This window comes from Dipodomys spectabilis, unplaced genomic scaffold (assembly GCF_019054845.1).
Source record: "Dipodomys spectabilis isolate Male_0828 unplaced genomic scaffold, ASM1905484v1 ptg000001l, whole genome shotgun sequence".
Taxonomy (NCBI): domain Eukaryota; kingdom Metazoa; phylum Chordata; class Mammalia; order Rodentia; family Heteromyidae; genus Dipodomys; species Dipodomys spectabilis.
Genome location: NW_024870678.1, coordinates 1698685 through 1720106, shown reverse-complemented (window position 1 = coordinate 1720106; position 21422 = coordinate 1698685). Strand labels below are relative to the sequence as shown.

Sequence of the window (21422 nt, the reverse complement as noted above, 5' to 3'; positions counted from 1 at the left end):
AGGTGGTGGCTCATACCTGTAATCCTAGCTACTCAGGAGACTGAGATAGGAAGATTGTGCTTCAAAGCTAGCTCAGGCAGGGAAGTTCATGAGATTCTTATCACCAACAAACTACCAAAAAGCCAGAAGTGGAGCTGGGTCTCAAGTGGTAAAGTGCAGCCTTGAGCACAAAAGCTCAGGGACAGCACCCTGGACCTGAGTTCAAGTCCTACGACCAACACATACACATACTACATACACCTGCATGCACACACACATGTGTTCATACAACTTAGACTTCTGTCCTAAGCAGATGTTCTGTCCAGTGTACCTTCTCTACAGACAAGTGGCAAAGTATATATAATTTGTCCTTCATCTTGAAATATTTGTTGCTTCAAATTTGGGTACCACAAAATTTTGTTACTACATTTATTCTCTTTGGAAACACCATTTCAAGCAATACTTGGATGATTATGTACCTACAAGATTTGCTACTAAGTGTGCTGTGGCTCAAGTGGTAGAATGCTCTCTGAGGGACAGTACTCAGGCCCAGAGTTCAAGCCCCACAACCACCACCACCACCACCAACAAAAGATTTGCTAGTGTCTATGGGTAATTTGTATCTTGCAGTAATATGGAGCATCTATTACTCTACTATAATTACTTACACATCCATTGCAATTAATGATGTAACGGATTTTAGAGGCTGTGCATAAGAGAACCAACAAACTGAGAAATAAAACAAGTTTCCACCCCTTCTTTCCAAAGCTGTAGTTAATCACTTGAACACTATCCAATATAGTAGAAATCTGGCAGACTTTTCTTTACAGCAGGCTATGTAAAAATGTTTATAATTTACAGCTTGTTTTGCCATGCAAATGACTGTGTTCCCAGTAAAGGAGAGTGCAAAAATATGCCTGTGAAATTACTTAACTCCTTTGTTAGTTGTTTTCTGGCAACAGCGAAGGATACTTTGCTTAAAATGCATTTCTGCATTTAATTTTGTATCAGTCAATTCAAAACTTTAAAAATAGGAATTTACTTTTTTTTTAATCTCTTTGTAGATAAACCAGACCTATTTAACAAAACAGTAAGTTGAATATCTGAGTTGTTAGAATTTAAATGAAATGATACTAAGCTATTAGAGTTTAATTTAATATATGGCTACAAGTTTGCAAAGCCAGTTTTTGTCTCTGATATCCCTTTCATACTTAGTGATATTAACAACTTATTATTTCCAAAAGTACCTTCTGCAAAGCTGCAGTAGGGAACAATTAGAGGGTATACATGTTAATGTGTAGCCTGTTGAATAATGTATGCACTCATCTTGGGTCTTTCTTTTGCATTTTTTAATGTTATGGATTCCCCCTGTTAGATTCATAAAATGTTTAAAGTCAGGTACCATGTTAGACTTTTGTGGTTGCCATTCCCTTTCTGCTTTGTCCTCAATACTTGCTTTATATTTAGTAAGTATATCTTAGATTAGATCTTAGTGAAAAGTAGCTAACTCTGGGTTTTCGGTGCCCTATCTCAGAGATAGGGGCCTTCAAGGAAGGAAATTCTTGGGAGAGGCAAGTAAAAACATAGGAACTGATATTTAAAAGTCTCTGTGTAGCTTTTTTCTTTCAATTGGGGATGGAGTAAAGAGGAAGGGTTTTGTTTAGTTTACACTTCCTTAAAGCTAAAAGAGGAAAAATAAGTTAAAAACATTTAAAACATTAAAAAACATGTTTAATTTTTAGATTCTCTGATTCGTTTGGGATTGGAACAGAAAGAATAGGTCTCTAATACTTGATTGGGTTTTGTGAATTTCATGTTCTTTTTTTCCATAGCACAAATCATTAGATATTGGGTATATTTTAAATGTGAATTTTGTGTACCAACAACTCGTATGTTTTTTGAAAATATGTTTTCCAACAAAATAAGATCTTTATGTCAATATAAAGGCACTGTCATTTTTATTGACATTGTTCTCCTTCAAAGACCTTTTTGTTATAAAAACATCTTTTACAACCACATGGGAGAATTTATGTTTTCTTCTTCAAACTTTCTTTTAAAGTAAGCATTACAGCAACCTTAAAATTATTTTATAGTATATAAAAAACAGAGAGAACTGAATATTAGGATTTGTTATGTTTTCTTTTCTGCTGCTCTTTGGGTAAACTGGGACCTGAACTGTGCTAGAGCTCAGCCCAGTAGGTGGGAAGCTGGGTGCCTAGAGCTGCTCTCCACTGACCTCTTCTGGTCTGCAATTAGATGAGTTATTGAAGTAGATGACTAGTTCTTTTACATGGCCAAGGTGAGAGACTTTTGGAATGATCATCTTCCCACCTCCTTATACCCAGGACCCGCCCACCCCTTTATCCCATCTCCCCTCTCCCCCCCCCCCTCGCTACCCCCGCCCTGCTCTTTTAAAAAGGAAATCTGTTTGTGGCTGTGGTGAGACAAGCCTGTAAAATCAGCACTTAGGGGGAGGTAGAAGAATACCTAAGTTTTGGAAGTGGCGCTGTCGCTCAAGAGGTAGAGCACTCGCCTTGAGCTGAAGAGCACAGGGACAGTGCCCAGGCACAGAGTTCAAGCCCCACGACCAACCACAAAAAAAAAAAAAAAAAGAATCCTAAGCTTATAGTTTTAAAAAAGTATGTTTTATATATGTATATGTATATATATAGAGAGAGAGAAGGAAACTATACCAAGACATGACATTTATTCTGTGCGTGCACGTGCACATGTATGTTTGTGTGTGTTCACACGTGCACACGCATATGCATGCATGTAAATACTGGGCTTGTACTCTAGACTTGAAACTCTTGCTTGGCTTCTTTTCTCTCATCTGGCATGCTATACTACTTGAGCCAGTCCTTCATTTCCAGTTTTTTACTTGTTAATTAGAGATACATCTCATAGGTTTGTCTATCAGACAAATCTGACTTAAAATCTCAGTTCTCAGATTTTAGCCTCTTGGTTTTTTTGTTTGTTTGTTTGTTTTTGTTTTTGGGGGGTTTTTTTGTGGGAGGTTCCGGTCATGGGGCCTGAACTCTGGGCCTGGGCACTGTCCCTCAGCTCTTCAGCTCAAGGCTAGCGCTCTACCACTTGAGCCACAGCACCACTTCCGGCTTTTTTCTTTTTGCTTATGTGGTGCTGAGGAATCGAACCCAGGGCCTCATGCATGCAAGGCAAGCACTCTACCACTGAGCCCCCTTCCCAGCCCCCAGATTTTAGTCTCTTTAGTAGCTAAAATTATAGGCATGAGCCACTAGTATCCAGCTTATATTAATGTTTTGAAAACATTTTTAGGCAAGTTGCTATATTGGAACTATACTGTGCACCATACCAAAAGAATTAAATCAATCTTTCCTCTTTCTTCTAAAAGTTTATTATCTCTTACAGGTATTTTGAGAATTGATACACATATTAGGCATGTTTTATATATATATATATATATATATATATATATATATATATATATATATTGGAAAAATTCAAGTTCTGTAATATATAATTTATACTCTTGCCAGATTAAGAGGGAAGAGACAAAGATTTTTATTTGCAAGAATAAAGAATAAGAATAACCAACAAAATTCAAATGTTAGTCATAACAAACTATTTGGTCAGACTTAATGGCTCACATTAGGTGGATAATATATTCGTCCACTCTGAAATTTGATTTACTATATGTGTATGTGGCCAGGAAATGTTCTCCTAAAAAATAGCTGGATGCTAGTGGTCATGTCTGTGATCTTAGCTATTCAGAAAGCTGAGGTCTGAGGATCATAGCTCAAAGCCAAGACTGGTAGGAAAGTCCATATGACTCTTTTCTCCAATTAATTACCCAAAAAAAAGAAGCCAGAAGTGGAGTAGTGGCTCAAATATTGAGCACAAAAGTTCAGGGATAGCACCTAATCCCTGAACTTAAGCACCAGGTCTAGCCTCAAAAATAAAAAAATAAAGACATAATCTGAATTGTTCTACAAGTTTCTTATTGAGTCAGTTTCATAAAATCCATCTGCTCAACTTCAGTTTGAAGTTGGATCAGTTTATAAAATAGATTCCTTAAAAATTTTTCTTATTGTGAAAATACTGTACAGAGGGGTTGCAATTACATGGGCAAGATAATGAGTACATTACTTATCAAGCATTGTAGCCTCCTCTTTTGTTTCCCCCACACAATCCTCCCCCCCCCCCCGCCCCCTCACCCGCCTGCACCAAAGTTGTAAAGTTCATTTTTGATATAACGACTTGTACATCTCATTGTTGCAATGGGTCCACCTGTATCCCTATTTAAACGATTTGTTTTTCTCCTTCCCCTCCACAAATTATACCGACATCAAATACAGTGAAAGCAGGGGTTATACTGTGGGGGAGGGACATACAAAGCAACAAAGAAATAATCTTATAAATGTGTTAGAAGATTCCTTAAAATTATTTATTCCAATAATCTGAGGTAAATTGTCCCATTTCAACCCTCTCACCATTTCTTCACCTTCTCAGTATATTTCTACCCTATGGATCTCATTAGACCCAAATCTGAGCATAAATTCCTTGCCTTACTCCATCAAAATATGAGTTGGGCTGAGAAGGTGGCTCAGTGGTAGAGTGCTTGCCTTGCAAAATATGAGTTATAGTCCTTTCTTCCTGGCTCTTTTGGCAACCTGTGTTTATTTTTGTAATAGCTATTATTGCCCTGAATTAAAATCTTTTTGGTTTCCTGTCCACATCCACTAATCTGGCCATCAAGCTTCTCCAGTACAGCATAATGGCTTTCCTTCCCCTACCTATCACCCTTTTCAATGAATTCTCAAAAATAAATGTTCATTAAATGAAAATCTTGAATAATCACTGCTATTGCAGTCTAATAATAAAGGGAAATATCTTTATAATTATATCCTTCTAACTAATAAATATAAAATTTTTATTAACAGCATTTTAGAAATTTCTTCACAAGATCTCTTTGCTTCATTGTTTATGCTGTAATTCAGACTTAAACAATTACCTTCTGATTTGGAGAAATCCATTCTAATTTTATAATTTAGTTCAAGATTTGCCTTCTTCCCTTATACTGTACTTTTAATCTTATCTACTCAGGAGGTAGAATGCTGAGGATTGTGCTTCAAAATCATCTGGAATAAAAAGTCTGTGAAACTTGTTTATCTTCCCCTAATCAGCAAAAAGCCAGAGTGGAGCTGTGGGCCCAAGTGGTAGAGTTCCAGCCTTGAGCAATAAAGCTAGGCGACAGCTCCCAGGCCCTGAGTTCAAGCTCCAGTACTGGCACAAAAGATTTGCCTTTTTGACCAAGTCTTTCTAGTTGTAATAGTTATGTCTACAAATTAGAATTTGTTAAATATTAATAAATGTGAGTTTTTCCTATGGATAATAGAGTAGCTTACCTTTTAAAGAAAATAAATATAGCAGTTATTGAATGTATAACCGAATTGTGCACAAAGGCTATATAAAAATGTTTAAAAAATAAGATGATGTAAATGAAGCACTTCAAAGTATAGGTTGGTGCCTCATCATTAACTTTAATTTGTGACTTTTGTCAGTTGATGTCACAACCCTATTGTTATTTTAAAAATAGTTTTTTTAAGTGATATTTAATTAAGTAATAGGATGTTTGCTTATTTCAAACAGTGTGCCTTCCTGTCAAAGCCATGCTGGCAGGGCATTGCTTTTCTTTTTCCTTTTGTTAATATTCACTGTTAGATAATGGTTTCACAAATAATAGATTCCAAGGACCTTTGATCCACCATTACTGTAAAATAAAATGCAGCTTAATTTTTTTTTCTGGGCATAATGGTTTTAACCTTGTGTACTAATTTGACTATGCTTGTGGGGGCAGATCTTTAAATGAGAAGCAAATGAAGGAAAAATTGCTAATGCTGCCACTGTATATCTAATGAGAACTGTGTAATAAACCATAACCTCTTCGACACTTCTCTGGAAAGCGGCATGATTATTTTGGATGGCTAGCCCTTTGTGGATGGCTCATTACCATCTGGCATAATATGTATTGATAGAGACTGTAATTGTCAACTCCTATTTGACATCCTGCCTCTAATAAATATGGCTTGCATCACTGGAGCCCACTAATGGTCATATAGGAATTTGTAATTTAAAAAACTATATTTTAGGTTAAAAATGCATATGTATATAAAATAACTCTTTAGAAGAGAATATACTCCTCTTCCCCACTGTTTCTAGTCTTTGAGTACTTGAAGCTTCCCATAAGGATTGGTGCTTTTTTATTAGTCTTATTGCCAACATGTGACAAGACTTGTATTTCTATTTGCTTGCATGTCTGTGTGTGTGTGAGAGAGAAGGGAAGAGGAGAAGCATCTTCACTGGCAAAGAAGAGGTAATATGTATATAAGACCCTAGTTTTTCTACATCTAAGATCCTAGTTTCTACATCTAAATTCAACTCTTAAAGTTATTGCTTTATAAAAGCCAAACATAGACAGTGCCCTAATCATTCAGCTTTCCATATATTTTCTTTGTTTGTTTTGTCAGTCTTGGGGCTTGAACTCAGGGCCTGGGGCACTGTCTTTTGCTCAAGGCTAGCACTCTACCTCTTGAGCCACAGCTCTACTTCTGGCCTTTTCTGTTTATGTGGTACTGTGGAATGGAACCCAGGGCTTCATGCATGCTAGGCAAGCACTCTACCACTAACCACATTCCCAGCCTCTTTCCATAGTTTTAACTTTACTTTTTTTTTTTTAGCTTATTCTTATCTTGTTATTAGAATTGTATGTTTTTGGATAAAGCAAAAGAATAGCCTGCAAGCCAAATTTTACTATGAAATATTGGAATGACAAGGATAATAAAGGAATATAATATACCTAACACAGTAGGAGATGAAAATATGTAAATTCATATCAGAACTGGACCCTACATTCTGTTATAAATTTAGAACCTGTCAGTTTATGGTTTCTGAAAATAGAATTAGCATTTTATGAGAACTTGTGCTTTATATAGCACAATTCAGGATTTTTTTAAAGTGAATCCTCAAGACAGCACATAAAATGAGAACAGGAGCACCTAGTCACATTTCCTGCAGTAGGCCTTGCAGATCTTCTGAAAATGTAGGCAGTTGTCAGGATTCTTAGCAAATCATCTAACAGAATTTTCATGCTAAAGAAAATGGAGATGAAGAGGACTCATGGTGAGGAAAGTGACTATTCATCTACCTGTAGTTTTGAATCCTGCCCCTAAATCTCAATTCTGTCCCTCTCTGAACCTGTGTGAGTACACTAGTATCATAGAACAGTGCTGCCTACCTGGCAGAGCTGTTGTTTGCATGAAATGAAAAATATGTATGAAACTCTTAATGTAGTACTTTTGGTACCTAGGAGTAATCAGTAAATATTTTCTTCCTTTTGCCTCTTTTTTTCTCTCTTTTCTCCTCTATCTTCCATAGATGTCTGCATTCTGATTTAGTGCAGTCTCTATTTTCTCAAAGATGTAACTTTAGAGGGTTGTGCTAGCTAACACTTGGAATTTCTTCTAATTTTTCTCACATGGGTGAGACTTCAGACTTCACAATAGCCCTAAGAAGTTATACAGAGGTGAAGCAACACAAGCGTCACAATGGCAGGACCGGGATTTAAACTGAAGTAGTTTGGGATTCTTGAGATAATACGATGAGCCATTTAACTGTACCACATATGTGGGTCCTCGCTTCTTATAGATCTGATAGGGTTCTAGATGGACCTAATCCACCACCTTCCTCTGTAGGGCTAACCTGTCTTTGAAGGACACATCCAGTGTAGCTGATAAGGGCAGAGAAAGTAGGTCCAGGTGTGATGAGTTAAGTCTGTAACCCTAGCTTCTTAGGAGATGGGGATTAAAAGAATTGTGCAAGTTCAGCCCATACAAAAAATTACCAAGATTACCCATCTCAACAAGTTTGCTGGATATTGTGGGTCACCTTGTAATCTTAGATACTGGAAGGCATAGTTGAAGGTTCATGATCTTAAAGTTGCTCTGTCAAGTCATGAAAACTTATCTGAAAAATAAAGCAAAACAAAAATGACTGGAGCTATATGTCAAGTAGTAGAGCACTTTTCTAGCAAGCTTGAGGCCCTGAGTTTCAACCCCAACACTGCCAAATTAAAAATAAGAAGAAGAGGGGCTGGGAAGGTGGTTCAGTGGTAGAGCACTTGCCTTGCATGCATGAGGCCCTGGGTTCGATTCCTGAGCAACACATAAGCAAAAAGAAAAAAGCCGGAAGTGGCGCTGTGGCTCAAGTGGTAGAGTGCTAGCCTTGAGCTGAATTGCTGAGGGACAGCACCCAGGCCCAGAGTTCAGGCCCCATGACTGGACCCCCCCAAAAAATAAAATAAAATAAAAATAATAAGAAGAAAAAGAAGTAGGGAAAATATTTCTGGAAACATTAGTGGAAAACCATGTAAAAGAAGAAATTATGGGGCTAGGAAGATGGCTCAATGGTAGAGTGTTTGCCTTGCATGCATGAGGCCCTGGGTTTGATTCCTCAGCACCACATAAGCAGGAAAAAAAAAGAAGAAGAAGAAGAAATTATGCTACAGGGTGCCAGGGCAAGGGGGAACTGATATCAATCAGTTACACCAGACTTGTCCATAATTGCTAGATACCTGAATTGGTCTGCATTCCTACTTTTCTTCATCAAATTCTGATCTGTCCCCTAAGATACAGCTCTACTCTATCTTCTCCAGGACCCCACCACCAGCCCCAGGCTAAGTACTCTGTCTTGGCTTTCAGGGTGTTCTGTGTAAACATTAGTGGTGATAGTCGTAATTTCTGTCATGTCCTGAGCACACACCATGTGCCAGGGCATTGTGCTGAGAATGCCTGACCTACCAGCCCACTTATGCCTCACAATAGGCCTCCTCAATAGCAGTAGCCCCATGAATCGGGACAGTGAAGCTTGGAGGTATTGAATAATTCAGCCAGGATCTACACAGCCAGTAAATAGCACACCTGAAATTTAAATCAGACCTTTCTTACTCAAACTCATATTCTTAATAACTGTAGTGTATTTGTCATACTTTATTGATGTCTGCTTTTAGATTTCTCATGAGACTATAAACTCCATAAGGATTATACTGTGTCTCATTCCTCTTTTGTCCTAAATCATATCAGAATTGTGCTTTGAAAGAGAAAGAAGCAGAATACATAGCAAAAAATGTGCTCTTTATTTTTTGTTTTAACTAAATGAACTTGGATTTTAAATGTATTTTGAAGTGAGCTGAGTTTAATGTAAATTCCTTTGGCAGGATATGTTAGCAAGCTGTAAAAAACAAACAAACCATACACATATTTCTAGGTAGGTGTCATGGACTGAACTGTATCCCTCAAATTTTATGTATTGAAACCTTAACTTACATTGTGTCTGTATTAGGAACTAGAGGCTTAGGGAGGCAAGTAAGATTCAGTGAGGTCATAAAGGTGCAAAGAGACAATGGAGAGGGATTTCTGTCTCCTGCTGAGCATACACAGAAGCAGCCATAGGACGGCAATGGAAATAGGGCTCTTTGCAAAGCTGGGAGAGAGCCTTACTAGAGTTGGGATTTTCTGGCACTTTATCTTAGACTTCTAGCCTCCAGAACTGTGAGAAAATAAATGTCTAGTTAAACTACTAAGTCTGGTGGGAAGGGTTGCCCTGGAAGTCTACTATAATGGGATTTAAATCAGATGTTTGAAGAAATGGTCATAATTGCCCATATGATAAATATCCAAACATATACTCATTTACTATGCTATTAATAATATAGTAAGGATAATCATGTAAGATGTTTGTAGAAACAGAAATTTAATTGCTTGTGTTATTAAAAGGACTTGGTGACATCCTTCTCTCCTGAGGAACAACCAATTCCTTCCCTTCCCACAAAAGAGAGGAGCTCTTTCCCAACTCTTCTTTCAGAATTTCTGACTCCATCCTTTCCCCGGGACAGGTTTTGTAAGGGAATGGAAGACCTGTGAAATGAAAGGGAACCATCTAAATCTTAAACTTAAACCTTAGGGAAGGCAAACAGGTACATTTTTATTTTCTCAGAAGGCTTGCCAAAAGCTCTCTGTATCATCTCTGTTTGAAGTCTTTACTGCATTCCTTCCTTCAGAATGAGAATGAAGACAAAGGATTCAGTTAGCTTCATTTATCTTTTTGCTCTCCTCAAACTGAGTTACTCTATAAGCTACTGTGATTAATAAATGGGCTTCTGCTTTAGACCACAGCAGGGTTTTGTGTCCAGATGAAATTGTGCTGATGAAATTAGGTAGTATAATGACTTGACATTTTGATAATTAACTCACAGTGAATATTCTTCTGTGGTACCTAAAACCCAGCTGTCAATGCACATTTCTTTGCTTTAGGTAACCTTACTAAGCAAAATATAAAAGAAGAGGCATGCTAATTTTCTTTTGTCTCTGCATGAAAATGACATTTGGGCAGAGAGTAGCAACTCAATCATTTTAGTCTTTTTAACTGATCCAAGTCATTTGGGGCTGTGGCCAGAAGGTAAGAATGCTCCTGAGCTTCTGTCCTCTTTTGTATTGTTCTCATTTCTTTTCCTCTCAGGCTCTAAGAAAAGACATCTAATCCCACCCCTCACTTTAACATTGATGATTTTTTTTATGTTTGCAGATATGAGTATAAATTTTGGTAGAACACAGCAGCAGCAGGAGCAGCCACAGCAAAAGAGTGTTCATATCCAATTAAGAAATCCATGAAGCAGAAATGAACTTGGAATTGATTGCTCCAAAGCCTTGTTCTAAACCTGTGATCAATCTATATTCCAGTTTCAGTCTGCTGACTGCAACCATTATCAAACCACTCTGTGGCAGCTGCCAACTCCATTCATTGTGTGGCCAGAGGGTGAGTTCTGTCAGGACCAGCAGCACAACAGCAGCCACCCACCTGGAGCCCCCAGAGCACTGCAGTGGCACCATACATGGCATGGGGGTGCAGCAGTAGCATCCTTGCTCGGATAGTCAGAGTGTCCCTCAACTAAGAAAAGCTCAGCTCTCTTGTCTCTTTTCCCTTAGAATCTTCCCTTTCCTCCCGCTAAATCCTCAGAGACCATTACATATGGGTCATGGTGTTCACTTTACACTTGTATATTCTATCATTTTCCTGCCAGATCTTTTTATATCATTGTACAGTATCTCCAACTAAACTGTGAAGCTTCAGGGCATACACCCTTTTTTGGTACTGAACTTATGGCCTGGTTGCAGTCCCTGATCTTCTTTTTTTTTTTTTTTTTTTTTTTGGGTCCGGTTGTGGGGCCTGAACTCTGGGCCTGGTTGCTGTCCCTCAGCTCTTCAGCTCAAAGCTAGCACTCTACCACTTGAGCCACAGCGCCACTTCCGGCTTTTTGCTTATGTGGTGCTGAGGAATCGAACCCAGGGCCTCATGCATGCAAGGCAAGCGCTCTACCACTGAGCCACCTTCCCAGCCCCCTGATCTTCTTTTAAGGCCAATACTTTATCACTTGAGCCACAGCTTCACTTTCAGCTTTTTTTGGTGGTTAACTGGAGGTGAGAGTCTTACAGAATATTGTGCCTGGGCTGGCTTTGAACCAGGATCCTCAGATCTCAGCTTCCTGAGTAGCTAGGATTACTTATATGAGCTGCTGGTGCCGGGCTAAGACCATATTTTAAATTACTTTTAAAAGACTTATAAGTGGCTGGGAAGGTGGCTCAGTGGTAGAGCGCTTGCCTTGCATGCATGAGGCCCTGGGTTCGATTCCTCAGCACCACATAAGCAAAAAGAAAAAGCCAGAAGTGGTGCTGTGGCTCAAGTGGAAGAGTGCTAGCCTTGAGCTGAAGAGCTGAGGGACAGTGCCCAGGCCCAGAGTTCAGGCCCCATGACTGGACCCCCCCCCCCCAAAAAAAAGGACTTATAAGCTTCATACTTATAAGATAAAAATACTTCTTAAATACTTGGTATTTTCAGAGTCTAACATAGTAGGAATTGCACAAATAATTTTGATGATAATGATAATCAGATAATCTCGGTTATTTTTTTTTCAAGTTTTACCTATTCTGATTCTTTTAATAATCACAATATTTAGTTCTTAAAGTTCTTTGTCTGTAAATCAATATGAGTAGATTATTTCACTTGATCATAAAATATATATAGTGACTAAGATGAACATATTTTAGATTGTTGTAATAATATTATACTACACATAATATGAACTAGTGTTGATCAAATGACTTATTTATTGCCTGGTTTTCTTTTCTTTTTTTGGTGGTACTGGCCTCACCCCCAGCTCCTGGTGTTCTCAAAAAGAGCCAATAAGCACTAAATCCAGAAGGCCAGAATGAGAAATCATGATCCAACAAAAGGAAAATATGACTAAAAGTACCGTGGTCTTAGAGGTCTTTAGTGAAAATCAGTTCCTTGCATGTATAGCTACTTAGGGCTTGAAGCCAAAAGCGGAAAACATATTTTGCAAACACCATCTTGTTAAGCAAGGCAGAAGCATTTTCAGATTTCTCTGTTTATGTGAAGAAAAGGACAAACCAGTAAATTCGTTACAAAATTCAATTTTGATTATCTTTTACTGACTAATCAATGTTAATTGGTTGTTAACATCGCTTATCAAATACTAGTTCAATTTTTAAAAAATCTTTAATGATATATTTTTCATTAAAAAAAACACCAATAAACAATAACTTGGGTATACATTTGCATTCTATTGTTGTAAAAGAATGTGATTATTCTGTGCTACCTGATTTCATTTTGTCATACTGATTTGTTTTGAAACTTTCATCTAGACATTGTTAACATAAATTGTTTTGTCATTCTAACAGTAGCATAAGATATCAAAAAGATTATACTTATAGTTCAAGTATCTTGACCTCTGCATAACTACTTCTTTTTCTTGGCCTCAATTTCTACAACTGTAAAATAAGGTTTCAGAATTGGATGATGGGGGTCTAAGGTCCTCAATAGTCTTCTATTCTGAAAAGAGTACTATATTTGGCTGTAGCTTACAAAGGTCTAAGTATAATATCACCCACTAGGCTAGAAGTTTCTGGAGTGATACCTTAAGCTTCTCTACATTCCCAGTGCACTGGATTTGTATCTTCCATGCAATGTTACTTAACAAACAGTTCCTGGGTTTAAAAATCCGTAATACCAGCTCCATTTGTACATAAAAGGAAAGGAAACATTTGCTATCTGTCTACTTCTGTAAGCAATGGGGATAATTAAAAATGGACCAGATCTTTTTTTTTTTTGTCAGTTGTGGGGCTTGAACTCTGGGTCTGGGCGCTGTCCCTGAGCTCTTTAGCTCAAGGGTAGCACTCTACCACTTGAGGCACAGCACTACTTCTGGCTTTTTCTGTTTATGTGGTGCTAAGGAATCGAACCCAGGGCCTCATGCATGCAAGGCAAGCACTCTACCACTGAGCCACCTTTCCAGCCTATGGACCAGATCTTCTACCAATTGATAGTGATACCGTGTAAGTCCTTGTTGCTTACATAATGAGTAAGGTTTCTTGCCTCCTTACAACAGTCTTAAGAAATCTCATTTTCAAATGTGAAAGACTTTGAGGGTTGAAATAACTTGTTTTCAGCTTATAGGAAATGAAGCCAGGATTCAAACCAGAACTTTTAATAAAACTCAATATTTAAATAAGCTTACACTCACCTGAAAGCATAATTAACTTATGATTATTCCCAGAGACTAAGCTTTTGATTTAAGGAGACACAGTGAAAACAAGTGGAACAGATACTTGAGGTGAAAACTTCCTGGCCAGGAAACTTTCCATCTTCCTTGCTTTTGCTGATACAACCATTAGATTACTTGAAATAATTTAGCAATTTTCTTTTCAAGAAGATTCAACATGAAATCCATTATAGAAGAAGAAATGCAGTGGATGGAAGTTAGGACATCTGGATAATAGTTCTTAACAACTTAGCAGACCTATTTGACCTGCTAGTTTCTCATCTTTAATGTAGATATACTAGTCAAAATTGGTGACATTTCATAGGTTCATAGAGGAATTTTGAGTGGCAGGGCATGATGAGGCTCTAGAGGGATAGGAAAGGATTGTCTGTCACTAAGAACAGCATCCACAAATCCAAGGACATTGTGCCATTGCCCCATAGGAATGTCTGCAGTAGTAAAGTGAATTGACTCCGTGTTGCCACAGGTTCAAGTCCTTCTGCTCTGTGGGTGATTTGCTCCTTACCTATAATTATAAGATACTTGGGATGCAAAGCTTTCTCTAAAGATTTATTTGAGGAAGTAACACTGTGGCTCAGGTGGTAGAGCGCTTGCCTTGAGCTGAAGAGCTCAGGGACAGCGCCTAGGCCCAGAGTTCACAACTGGCTTAAAAGCAGTAAAAGTTAACATTTAGTGAGTATTTACTATGTGAATTACCACCACTCTAAGAGGCATCTACACAGTCATCTAATCTCCCACCATTTAGAACTGAAATGTCTGAGTCCTGAGAGTAGCCAAGCAAGCTGCTTAAGGTCACTTAGCTGATAAGTTGCAGTTAGGATTTGAATTTAGACAGTGGATCTCTAGAATTAGTATTCCTAAACTCTATGCTTTCTCTAAATGAACAAAAATCTTTAAACCAAAAAAAGTACTTAAAGAAAACCTAGAATGTACAAGAGGACTATTGATTCATGGAGAAAAGAGATATGTGGGTAACGGAAGAGTATTTTTAGTTGTTTGTTTTATAGTGTTGAGGATCAAACCAACCATAGTAGGCATGTACTTGGCCAGGGAATTGGGGTTTTTTTTGTTGTTGTTTTTTTTTTGAGACAGGGCCTTCTGTGTAGTCCATATTGTCCTCAAACTCACAATTCTGCCTTTGCCTCCTGAGTGTTGGGATTATACACATGTTCCATCAAACCTGCTTTAGCTGAAGTTTGTAAATGCTGCTCTAATAAATCATTCCGATCCACTCCCAAATAGCCCTGGATTTCAGATTGCTAGGAAAAGAATCTAAGTACTATTGATCAGGCCATGTGCTTGGCCCTGGAACACTCAGCCAGCATGGAAGAGACTAAGGGTCACATAGAAGTGGCAGCTTTACTTTCTCATGAAAATTACTTTCTCAGTGAGGGGAGGGAGATAATGTTTGAGAGAAAGCACAACCATCGGGAAATCTCAAGAAAGTGTCTGCCAGTTATTTGTAGCTACATCTGAATTGACTTGAGCAAGTAAGTTAGAGGTTCACTGAATTCCTTACAGAAAGCTATGCCTTTGTCATATCAGAGAATTATGAAGGTTTAGAATTATAGATACTACGAAGCAAATAACTTAAACCTTTTGTTTTGAAGATAGAATGGCCCATTTGGCCATTTTTTTTTTTTTTTGGTTGGTCGTGGGGCTTGAACTCTGGGCTTGGGCACTGTCCCTCAGCATTTCAGCTCAAGGCAAGTGCTCTATCACTTGAGCCACAGCGCCACTTCCAGTTTTTTAGTGGTTTATTGGAGATAAGAGTCTCACGGACTTTCCTGCCTGGACTGGCTTTGAACCGTGATCCTCAGATCTCAGCCTCTTGAGTAGCTAGGATTACAGGCGTGAGCCACCGGCACCCGGCTTTGGCCATATCTTAATACAGTTTTAAGTACCATTTAAATACTATTCAACCTGTAATTTTATTTCTGGGGTGTATGTTCTATAGAAGTAGAACATAGAAAAATAAAATAAAATTTAAAAATATAAAAAAGGACATAGACACATATGGTTGGTATATGAAGATGTTCACTGTAGCATTGTTTATAATAATAGCAGGAAATAGCCTAAGTATTTATTAATGAGGTCTGAAGAATATAATATATCCATACTTTGGATCTATATCCATTGTTAATAAGTTAGGTAGTTTGACCTGTAGTAAGGACCTCGAAATCATCAACTGTAGTTGAATAAAACAATTTATGGTATGCATAATAATTAACATTTTATGGGAAAATGCATAACATTTTTTTGCTATATTTTATAAACATATATTAAAAATATGCAGCCAAAATCTGAAGGGAAATATGCTCAACTATTAGACAACTCTGGATAAAAAGGTAGGATGGAAAGATGTGAGCTTAGCAGGGCCTCAGAGGAGAAATAGTACTGTATATCTGTTCAGAGAAATAATTTTTTGAGGACTGGGGGCAGTGCTATGAATTGAACATAGTCCCTTGAATATACTAGGCAAGCAAACTACTAGTGAGTTATATCTCAGCCCTTACTATGTTCTGACAGGATCTCATGGTTAACTCAGGCTGGCTGTGAACTCACTATGTAGCACAGATTGGCTTATAATTTGCAGTTGTCCTGACTGCCTCCAAAGTGCAGGATTACAGGTATGCATACCATGCCTGACTCTAAACAAATATGCTAGCAACTGTACTAAAAAGGAAACAATCCTAACTTCAATTTTTTTTTTGATTTAATTTTATTTGTGAACATACTGTACAGAGGAGTTACAGTTACATGGGCAGGATAATGTGTACATTTCTTACCAAGCATTGCAGCCTCCTCCTTTGTTTACCCTTCACATCCCTTCCCAGCCTCCCCCCTCCCCCCCCAATCCCAATCCTTCTCCTTCCCTCCCCCCCCACCGACGTTGTAAAGCTCGTTTTGGACATGACAACTTGTACTTCTCATTGTTGCAACAGGTCCACCTGTATCCTTAAACAACTGGTTTTTCCCCATCTCCACAAGTTATACTGACATCAAATATAGTGAAAGCAAGAGTTATACTGTGGGGGAGGGACATACAAAGCAACAAAGAGATAATCTTATAAATGTGTTAGAAACACATGCATGAAAGAAAAAAACATTAAAATACACATCTAAGGGTTCATTTTCCTGACATCACATTATCTGACCTTTTCCGCTTGACTCATACATATACTAGATATTACAAATAAGGGAAACCATGGGACCTACGTTTCTTTGGGCCTGGCTTACTTCACTTAATATAATTTTTTAAAAATATGGAACGCTTCACGAATTTGCGTGTCATCCTTGCGCAGGGGCCATGCTAATCTTCTCTGTATCGTTCCAATTTTTAGTATATGTGTTGCCGAAGCGAACACTAACTTCAATTTTTTAATCTAAATTAATATGTCTAAAATACTGTCTTTCAAGAGGTAGACAATATGAAGCATTTATCGTTAAGATATTTAAATTTTTTTAACTAAGTCTTTTACACTTACAGAACATGTAAATGTAAACCAGTGGTAGCATTTTAAGTGCTTAATAACTACCTGTGATGGGGCTGGGAAGGTGGCTTAGTGATAAAGTGCTTGCCTCGCATGCATGAGACCCTGGGTTTGATTCCTTAGCACCACATAAACAGAAAAGGCTGGAAGTGGTGCTGTGGCTCAAGTGGTAGAGCGCTAGCCTTGAACTGAAGAGCTGAGGGACCATGCCCAGGCCCAGAATTCAAGCCCCATCACTGACCAAGGGAAAAAAAAAAGCTACCTGTGGTTAGCAGCTATATTATTGGATAGTCTAGCTCTGATTGTACAGGGTGTGGGGGCTATCCTTAATCTATAAGACCAAGGCTGATGAAGCAGCCTCCATTTGAAACAGAAAAGAGATCAAGCGAACCATGTATCTCTTAAAGCCTTTGCTTAGAAATGATATTTTTCACTAATATTTCATTTGAACTTGTTTAACAGGATGGAAATGCATAATTCTCTCATTGAGGGTGGTGGTGATAGAGGACATCAGCCTATTTGACAAAAAGGTACAGAACCTATTATAGACATGTGGCTTTCAGATTCTTCTTCATTAGGTCAATAAATAGAAGACCACTATTGCTGTTGAGAGGTGCCAATCAAGCCTGCCTCCCACCCATGTTCTTCTTGTCTGAACATTTAGTTACTACATTGGTGAAATGGAAGGAACATGGATTCACAGGTCAGACTGGCTCTGGAAAAACCTCGGAATGACATGAGGCAAAAAATTAACCTCTGAGCCGGGCGCTGGTGGCTCACGCCTGTAATCCTAGCTACTCAGGAGGCTGAGATCTGAGGATCATGGTTCAAAGCCAGCCCGGGCAGGAAAGACCGTGAGACTCCTATCTCCAATAAACCACCAGAAAACCGGAAGTGGCGCTGTAGCTCAAGTGGTAGAGCACTCGCCTTGAGCTGAAGAGCTGAGGGACAGCGCCCAGGCCCAGAGTTCAAGCCCCACGACCGACAAAAAAAAAAAAAAAATTAACCTCTGTACACCTAAGTTGCTTCCATGTAATATTTTTTATGCCAGTCTTGGGGCTTGACCCTGAGGATCTGCACATTATCCTGTGCTTGAGCTACAGCTCCACTTTCATCTTTTGGTGGTTAATTGAAGATAAGAAGCTCATAGACTTTCTTGCCCAGGCTGGTTCTGAAATGGGATCCTAAGACCTCAATCTCTTGAGTGGCTAGGGTCATTGGAGCTGCTGGTGCTTGGCGAAGAGTTACTTCTTGGGAGACTGTAGGTATCTAAGGGCCTGATGTTATAATCTTATTGATGTGTTTAGAGTTTCTGAGGATATTCTTTAAGAGTCCCTGGGCTTTATCTGACTACCAAGGGACTCATGGTCTAACAGTGGTTAAGCACAGAACCCGTTTCTAGTGACAGACTATAGATGTGCCACAATTATTCTGTTATTGAGAAAACTGATTCTTTAGGGAGTCAGTAAAGTTGGATAGATAGCAGGTAAATTGCATTTCACCTCAGCAAAAAGTTTTTTAATCAGAATCTAGCCCCATTGCCTCCAAGTCATAACCCCTTAGGCAGATCAGTTAACATATCTGAGCTCCCATTTTCTCATCTATAAAACAAGGTTAATAGCTAAAATTGTATATATTAAATGCTTCATTAAAAATGATAATATCTGGGACATTGTAGTAATGAATTGTGTATTAATCTGTACAATGAGTACCTGACCGTGGCTTCTGTAGTCTGTGGTTTAGATATGTTGGAGAATCACTCTACTTTTATATTTGAAGAGACCTGATCAAACATATTAGGGAACACTTAGGATTTATTTTTGTGTCTCTGTAAATCTAGATTGGTTGGGAAACAATAAAAGCAATCTAATTTAAAGCATGCCACTATATAATCTATGCCCTTATACTCTTTTTCATAGGAAGCAGATCATTGTTTCACTTGATTTCCCTTTACCTTCACAGAAGCTCCCAGCTTTGGACACACTTCATGGTCTAAATAGAACCTGCTAACTTTCCCCTTTTGGTCCATCACTGCCTCTTGTTATTTAGTTGGAGAGGTCTTTGCAGAATGACATTTCCCTCCTATGGTGTTTACTGTGGCCCATTTAACATGCAGCTTCACATCTCTCCTGACCCCTGTTTGCTTTCTTCTGGAGAGAAGACTCAAGCCCAGTCTCTTACAAAGCAAATCAGAACTCTCAGCCCTGGCACTAAACTTAAGTAGTGATTCAGATCCCCTTGCTTTTGACCAGCCTCCAATTCACAGGTAGAAAATCTGCTATCTTCATTTGCAATCACACATCTTTCCCACTATTTCTCCTGAAACCAAAGCATGTTTGCCAGCTCCAATTCAACCAATATTTTTAGCTTTCCCATATTCTAATTTAGTTCCACAGCATCTTCTGGTATACTTCGAGATTGTCACTGGACTGTCATTTCTCCCAGCCTGGTTATGCCTGAAGCAGTTTCATAACTAACTGATGAGCCCTTGAAAAGAGAGAGTTGTAATGATAATGAAAACACCAGCATGCTCTTTGTAATCAGTTCTTTAATCCTCCACCTGTCATGCCATGGAGACAACTCGTAATTATCAGAGCAGAGAACTGAACTCCTGCCTGTACTGCAGCAGAAAGAGTGAGCTCTATGGGAGGGCAAATGACAGAATCCATTGGAGGGCTGAGTGGGGAGCAGATATTCTGGAAAACTTTGATGCTGAATCTGATGTGTTTGTATAACCTTTTCCTATAGAACTCTGTGCAGTCTGTGGGGGAGTTTTGGTTTTCTTCATTAAAAGCTTATTAAATGAAGAAATAGGGCAGTGGTTCTGCTTCGATAGATGAGGGTCAGAGAGGCGGGTCTGATCTCCTCAGGATATTAATGTCTGCCGTCAGCCAGGGGAAATGAGCCGTCACCTGAGTTAGAGGCAGCTTTATGTGCTCATCACTAGGGATTCCCATATGTCCAGGGAGCTGCAACAGTGAAAAAAAAAAAAAAAGAATTAAAAAAAATGGCAGCGTTCAGTGCTAGAGTGCAGAGGGCTCTCATTGGAATTCATGTCAGGAAGCTCAGCTCAGTCTGCCCAGAGCAAGTCTGTTTAATGTTGATCAGCTGTCTATCTGATAAACTGAATTGATACGGGCATTCCCTCCAAGGCCTGCCCTGACAGTGACAGCCGCTGCACCCAGATGTCTTGTTAGGCTTTTTGGATAGTCTCAAGTATTGTTAACCCCTTTTGTGATAGCTAAACCCAAACCCACTCTTACAGATTGGATAGGGATGCCTACCTTGGCTTTTTCTCTGCTTCTCTGCCAGAGAGGGCTACAAACTAGATAATATTAGTTAGCTACTTATCTCCTTCCTAATTGTAAGGAAGGACAAATATATACATATATATATATATATATATGTCTGTTTTGGGGCTTGAATCTGGGCCAGGGCTCTGTCCCTAAGCTCTTCTACTCAAAGTGAGCACTCTACCGCTTGAGCCACAGTGCCACTTCTGGTTTTCTGGCAGTTAATTGGAGAGGAGTTTCATGTGAACTTTCCTGCCCAGGCTGGCTTTTACTTCGGCAGTTAATTGGAGATGAGTTTCATGTGAACTTTCCTGCCCAGGCTGGCTTTGAACCGTGATCCTCAGATCTTAGCCTCCTGAGTAGCTAGGATTATAGGTGTGAGCCACCAGCACCCGGCAACAAATACTCTTAAAGATAAGTTACCTGGCTTGTTTATGCTCTTATTAGTTTCATAGGTATGTTCATTAATCACTTAGCAGAATGTTATTATGTGCCTGCATAAAGAAACAATGTATTACAAATTTCTTTCTGGTTAGCAAATTTTTAATGATAAATAGTGTGAGTCCTTGCTGAGTCCCAATATTCATCCCTCTGCTCTTTCAAGTATGACTACTGCTACCTAAGGCAACTGACCTCTTTGTAGATGGGTTGGCAAGGCTGGAGAGAATTAATTGCAGAAAACATCAATATGAGCCTTAGTTTTTTGGAAATAAATCAAGGTAGGGAAAGACTAAACAACAAGTCTTCATGTTAAGCAATGACTATTTTGAAATTATATTTCAGTAAAACTATAGGCTTTTAAAAAAGTTTATTATTTAGCTATAGCCAAATTGCAAATATTAGTCACCACATAGGTATCATCTATTCATTTTGGTTTTATTTTGCTTTACTTTGTGGTAGTGGGATTTAATCCAGGGCCTCTCACAGGGTAGGCAAGTGTTTTACCTCTAAACAATATAACCAGTCCAGGACTGCTTTAAC

The 21422-nt window shown here is 38.6% G+C and overlaps 1 protein-coding gene and 1 non-coding gene across 2 annotated transcripts in view; one reads left to right on the top strand and one right to left on the bottom strand.

The window, feature by feature from the left end:
- Positions 1-21422, top strand: part of Pdss2 (decaprenyl diphosphate synthase subunit 2) — a 207303-nt gene that overhangs the window by 84816 nt on the left and 101065 nt on the right. The window lies entirely within an intron of this gene.
- On the bottom strand, positions 16915-17022 carry LOC122103421. Its single transcript, XR_006146749.1, has one exon. It is a non-coding gene; the product is annotated as a U6 spliceosomal RNA (small nuclear RNA).